General features: G+C 40.2%; 1 long non-coding RNA gene across 1 annotated transcript; it reads left to right on the plus strand.

The window, feature by feature from the left end:
- Positions 1 to 1,475: 1,475 nt before the first annotated feature.
- On the plus strand, positions 1,476 to 2,654 carry LOC112619513. The gene is made up of 2 exons (XR_003118239.1): positions 1,476 to 1,651; positions 2,444 to 2,654. It is a non-coding gene; the product is annotated as an uncharacterized LOC112619513 (long non-coding RNA).
- The last annotated feature ends 4,095 nt before the right edge of the window (positions 2,655 to 6,749 follow it).

Consider the following 6,749-nt stretch of genomic DNA (forward strand, 5'->3'; position numbering starts at 1 on the left):
ATGACTTACCATCCTCCCAGACAGCCTCATGTATACTAGTTAGACCATGTCTGCCCTCCCACCCACTCTGAATTAAGTGGAAGTGCCTAGAAGATGCAGTGTTTCACAGCGATTTCCATGAGAGGATCCCCAGAGGCAGGGGAGAGGAAAGGAAGGTGGCCTGCCTCAAACTCAATTTTTTTTGACATCGTGTGGTTTATTGAAAATTTTGTTTCATAAAATAACAATGCTTATTAAATGTAAAGAAACAAATTTTAAATATTAACTCAATTAAAATTAGTAATTATTGTAAATTATGTTTAAATTACTTGCCATCAAGTCAAACTATCACTCAAGGAAGAGTTTATTCATATCCTCAGTACCTCAGTACCTCCTGACATAGATTACACTCCTGGATAACACACACCCTAGTACCTCCTGACATAGATTACACTCCTGGGTAACACACACCACAGTTAGAGAAGCCCCATCTAGGCAATCATTCTATTCTGGGAGAGGATGAGAGGAGAACAGCAAACATCAACTGCTAAGGCAGGACAAGTCTCCTCTACTAATCATGTGGGAAGATACAGCAGCTGCTTTTTCACTCACCTAAGCCACCACTCAGGACTGATCATTCACTGATCCCTGGAAGGGTGTGTCAGGATGATCTGTACATCATCAGTTTCAGTAAACCACCAAGATCTGTATGCTGACCTTCATTTCACAACTCTTTCGCTTGTATCATTTATTCAAAGGGTGGGTTTATTTAACGACATGAGATTAGTTCTGAGCATGCTCCTTTAATGTTCAAGTTTCATTGTAAGGAGGGTTTGCTTCTGTAGTAACCCCTCTATTAAAATTCCTGGCACTCATTGTCAACCAATGTTTCCCCTACAATATAAGGGTTAGTATTATGTAATATTAAATAAAGCACTAGGTGATTCTATTCAGATGGGCCCAGATGCTTTAGAGGAACGTTTAGCTTGATGTTCAAGACCATTTTTCCAGTATCTTCTTGGGACTCTATTTTCCTGGGGAAATTACCCTTCTCTTACCTTCTCTACTGTGTCTTGCTGAAGTATATAGTATCTTGCTGGAGTATATAGGCTAGACCATTTATCTCAGCCCTTTAGAGATATGATTGGAGGCTAATAAGAAATAATTCTAATTATATAGAATGCAAATCAACTTCCCTCCTTTAGTGAGGTTATTCAGACTAAAGTAACAAATATCTTTATTTAGGAATTTATAAATTTAATTCCTTGAGTAGTCTTCCAACAAAGAAAGAAAAAAATAAAGATACCCAATACTTAATATTTTTTAGAATGAATTAGTGACATTTGAATGTAAAAATTTCAAGCTTTCTAGAATCTTAAATTGTTCGCACTTCATTTTATAGAGGAATATTTTTGTTTTCTTTCTTGTATCTAAATGGATCTCAGGAATATTGCCTGGAAGAGTAACTTTCTCCTCATTTTATGTAACTTTTATAGACTATTACCAAAACTCTCAAGATAGTGTGTGAGGTCTTATCATGTGACCATAATGGTGGGTTGCCTCGGATCCCGTTCAGCACCTTCCAGTTTCTCTACACGTATATTGCCGAAGTGGATGGAGAGATCTCTGCATCACACGTCAGCAGGATGCTAAACTACATTGAACAGGAAGTGTAAGTTAACTTTTACCCATTGGAGGTGAAAGAATACCAGAAAAACAAATCTATGGGGCCAAGACAGAGGAAGATTATTGTATTATGCTGCTCTGGGAACAGAAAAGCGAGGACATGAAATATGGATCTGAAAGAAAAGGGGAAAGGGAAGGAGAAGAGGAAGGAAAAGAATGATATAGGACAACAAGTCTTTGAGTGCTACTGAGAGTAGTGGTAGTGGCGGCAGCAGCACCTGAGAACATGTTAGAAATGCAGAATCTCAGGCTACACCCTGGACCTATGGAATCATAAACTCTAGGGGTGGAGCCCAGGAATCTGTGTCTTTATAAGCCCCCCAGTAACTCTGACTCACGCTTAGCTATGACCAGTGGAACCGAAGTGGAGGAGGAGGAGGAGAGGAGGAGCAGGGAGTCAAGGGTTAAGAGGAAAAGAGGGCCGGGCATGGTGGCTCACACCTGTAATCCTAGGGTGGGTGAATGGCTTGAACTCAGGAGTTCAAGACCAGCCTGGGCAATATGGTGAAACCCCATCTTTACTAAAAATACAAAAAGTAGCTGGGCATGGTGGTGTGTGTCTGTATCAGTTAATTGGGAGGATGGCTTGAGGTTGCAGTGAGCTGAGATTGCATCACGTACTCCAGCGTGGACAACAGAGCCAGACCTTGTCTCAGAAAAACAAAGTTAAGAGAAAAAGGAGCAACAGCAGAATTAATGTGAAATGAGTTGTCTGTATATTTTCTTTCTTAAATTAACTGTCAGTGAACTAACTGCAGATATACCTTTTTCCAAACAGAATTGGGCCTGATGGTTTAATCACGGTGAATGACTTTACCCAAAACCCCAGGGTTTGGCTGGAGTAACAGCACAATTTTGGCAATTTTAAAGGAAGATACAGAGATGATTGTACTTCAGAATGACTGAAACCCATATACCACCCAAAATCAATTTTCTTGTACAACTGGTACACACTAATAAACAATTAAACAAACATATGAAATCAGAAATGTGCGGAATTAAGATGTGAAATTGTTGGAACAAAACACCTTCGTTACCAGGAGATTAGTATTCTTCCCACGTGGACACTGAGTAAAAGTGGCTGACAAAGCATGGATAGAAAATGTATCTCCAATCAAAGCCAGACTGTCAGACTTTAAAAAGTAGTACGTTAACCAGACACAGTGTTGTTGTTCTGTGATTGTTAGGCATAATTTAGATAAGTGCCTTTTATATGGTCAATTGAAGTTTTTACCAGTTTATCTCTCCATTTGTTGGTACTGTGCTAGTCATTCATTCATCCTCTCACTCATCAATATTTATTGAGGTTAGCTATGTGCCAGGAATAGGGTTGCCAGAAAAAACACAGGACACCCAGTTAAATTTGAATTTCAGACAAACAACAAATGTTCTGTTTTGGTTTTTGCTAAACCTGGCAACATTCCAGGAAGTATGCTGACTTCTGAGCAGATGCAAATAACATCTAAATTCTGCCTTCAAGGAGCTCACAGTCTAACACTAAGATAAGACCTGAACATAAATCACTTTCACGCAAATGGCCTTGAGAAGAACTAACAGTATTCCAGAAAGTGTCAATGTCAACAGATTTTTCTGAAACCATACACAGATGTCATGGAACCTACTAGAGAAATCCAGAATGCCCAAGGTTCAGGATTATCCAGGACTAGCCCTTTGAGCTTGGTCTGGAGGTTTAGTCCCTCTAGTATCATGGATACACAACTTTGCTTATCTATCCAGTCTTTCATAATTCAGCACATTGGACCAATGACTTTGCCAATTGGCTCACCTCTGAAGTGTGAAAGTCTCTGTTCAGGTTTGACCATGTTCCAGTTTATAGGAAATGACCAAAGTTGAAAACCATACCTAGACAGGCACTGAGGATATATACAAGGTATCATAGGTTTGGAGTCAGACAGATCTGGATTCAAATTCTTTCTCACCAGTGATATCGAACAACTTAATTTATCTAAGGTTGTTTCTTAGAGATAATGACACTGACTTCATAAGGTCATATTGTAAGGAAAAATTTGAGAATTTATAAAGTACTGTACACAGTGGCTTACACATGGTAAGTGCTTAATAAATGTTGGCTATTATTAATACAGTATTTGTAATCATTAATACAGTATTTGTAATATTGTTAATACAGTATAGCCCAGGTAGAGGGCAAAGCACAAAGCTGTTTTCCATCCTTGGGGTGACTGCAGAAGCAGGTTGATTTGGCAGATGTGCTGTAGATACTGTGTCCCTAGTGAGCAGCTGTGGCATAGCAATATCAATAGCTTAGAGCAAGCATTGCCCCAGTGAACCAGGGCAGGAGAGGAGGAAGATGGCGCACACCAAGTGGTGGCTCAAAAGATGAGCAATTGGCAGTGCAACAATGGTATTGGGGATACTGCTCTGAACAAGATGAGGTCCCTGCTTTTATAGAGATTAAATTCTACTTAGGAAGACAGACACTACATAACTAAACACAAGTTTATAATTGTGAGAAACGATGCTACTACATAGTAGCACGGGGCACACAGCTAGTGTGCAGGGGCAGGACAGACAGGCTTTTGTGAGAAAGTAATTTGAGAGCAAGTTCGGAAGCCACAGGCAACTCAGAAAGGTGTATCTGCAGCCCACATGTCCTTGCCAAGCTCCAGACTCAACTATTCAGTAGCTAACTTGACATCTTTCTTGGATGACTCCGAAGTATTCTCTAATTTAACAAATCCAAAAATGATTTTCCTGGTTTGCATTTTTTTCATAATAAAATGTTGGAGAGAAATGAGTTCATAAGCTTCCTTCCTAAATGTGGATCTCTCCCACCACCTGCCAAGATACAAAACCCAGAAACCAGGGTCAACAAATACCTCCCCACTGCCTTACTTTCCAACTCTATCACCAAGTGCTCTCCATTTTACCTCCTATGCATCTCTGAAATATGTCCTCTTCACCTTCCCTCACCACCACCTGCCTTAGGTCCCCTCATCCCCTCCCAGCTACCAACATATTTCATCTGGACTTCCTATCAATCTGGTCCTCACAGGAAACAGAAGACAATCTAGAGTTTTGAAGATAATTAAAAGGTTTACAGAATGGACAAGGAAAACAACAAGGGGGTTGAGGCACCCAGGGACTAGCAAACCATTATCACCCCTAAGACTGAAGGGACAAAGGGAAGGACATGTTTTATTAGAGTGTGAGAGGACTGGAGCTCCAGGGGCTCCCCTGATGATGCAGAGGGCCAGTGCCATCAGCCAAATGGTGCTGAGATAGGAGGAATATCCTATTCTCTCCCTCTTCTATTGACTAAACAGAACCTGAAGCTGAAGGGCATGTCTGACTGATGTCAGTCCCTGGGGCACGGAGAAGGGCAGAGAGTGGATGCAGGAGGAGAGAATTTGCTTACACCCATGCTTGCCTTTCCCCCAAGCACTCTCTATGCTAGGAATTAGCAAACTTCTGTAAAGGCCCAGCTAGTAAATATTTTAGGCTTGGCAGGCTAGACAGTCTCTATCACAAATACTCAACTTTGGCAGTTGTAGCACAGATAATGTGTAAACACATTAGTGTGACTGTGTTCCAATAAAACTTTATAACAGATGATTTTCAGGTAACTTTTCACATCACAAAATATTATTCTTTTGACTTAAAAATAACTACTTGAAAATGTAAAAACTGTTCTCAGGCTGTATCCAAGAATGGCAGACTGAATTTAGCCAGGGATTGTAGGTTTTGGATTCCTGCTCTACACTACAGCCATGGGTCTTTGTAAAACCCCAGTCAGTTCACTGTGCCCCCTGCCTGAACTTTTACATATTCCTAATGCCTTAGGATAATAAGCCAAATCATGTAGCCTATGAGGACTGCACAGTCTGGCCCTACATACATTTCCATCCACACTTTAGCAGCAAGAGCCTCTCTGGGTTTCTCCTTCTCAACATCATGCTGTCTCCACATCTTTAGAATCCTCTGCTCTCCACTCTCTATCTAGTTCATTTGCAGATCTCAGTTCATTGCAACATTATTTATAATAGCAAATAACAAAATGAAAAAGGGGGTGGGGGCATAACATTCCCAACACTAGGGAAATGAATCATGGAACACCAGGCAGCCATTTTATAACTGTAGATTAATGAGAAACAATGTTGATGAGATATTAAAACACTCAAGTTACAGTAATACCTATTATTTCATATTGTTGTAATACATTTATACATATATACGTAGGTGGAAAAAATCTTGAAGGGAATGCACCAAGCTGTTCAGAGTGATAACTCATGGGCAATGGGGTTACGGTTGATCTTTCCTTTTTGCTTATTTATATTTTCTAAAATAAACATGTATTAAGAAAAATCAACATGAATTTTTAAAAATCAATTTACCTAAAAAAAACCCCTTAATTTCAGGTGAATAGGTTAGAAAGTTATGAAGTTATGAGAGGGCTGGGGAAGGAAAGGAGAAGTTTTCACAGTTTGATCTAATTCAAAACTAAATCTGTGAAATACTCAAGTTTCCTAAAATCACTCAGGATTTAAGTGTGTGATATTTTGGTGGACATATTTTAGTTCCTGGGCTTTGATATTAATTGTAACAGACTTTTAAAGGGTAGCTCTTTTCTCCATTAAAAAGCAATGAGGTTGGGCGTGGTGGCTCACGCCTGTAATCCCAGCACTTTGGGAGGCCAAGGCTGGCGGATCACCTGAGGTCAGGAGTTCAAGACCAGCCTGGCCAACATGGTGAAACCCCGTCTTTACTAAAAATACAAAAATTAGCTGCATGTGGTGGCGCACATCTGTAATCCCAGCGACTCAGGAGGCTGAGGCAGGAGAATCGCTGGAACCCGGGAGGCGAAGGTTGCAGTGAGCCGAGATGGCACCACTGCACTTCAGCCTGGGTGACAGTTGAAATGTAATAAACTGAATTATCTCTCTTCAACTTGATTTAAATTATTAACCCAAAACCCAATGTCTTAAAAACCAGTATCTAAAATCCTCATTAAACTGAGTGCGCATACCAATATTAAGAATGCTGTGTCATTCTTCATCAAAAGTAATTACCTCAACACAAGAGGAGACAAGTACGCATGGAAGTAA

This window comes from Theropithecus gelada, chromosome 2, assembly GCF_003255815.1.
Source record: "Theropithecus gelada isolate Dixy chromosome 2, Tgel_1.0, whole genome shotgun sequence".
NCBI lineage: Eukaryota > Metazoa > Chordata > Mammalia > Primates > Cercopithecidae > Theropithecus > Theropithecus gelada.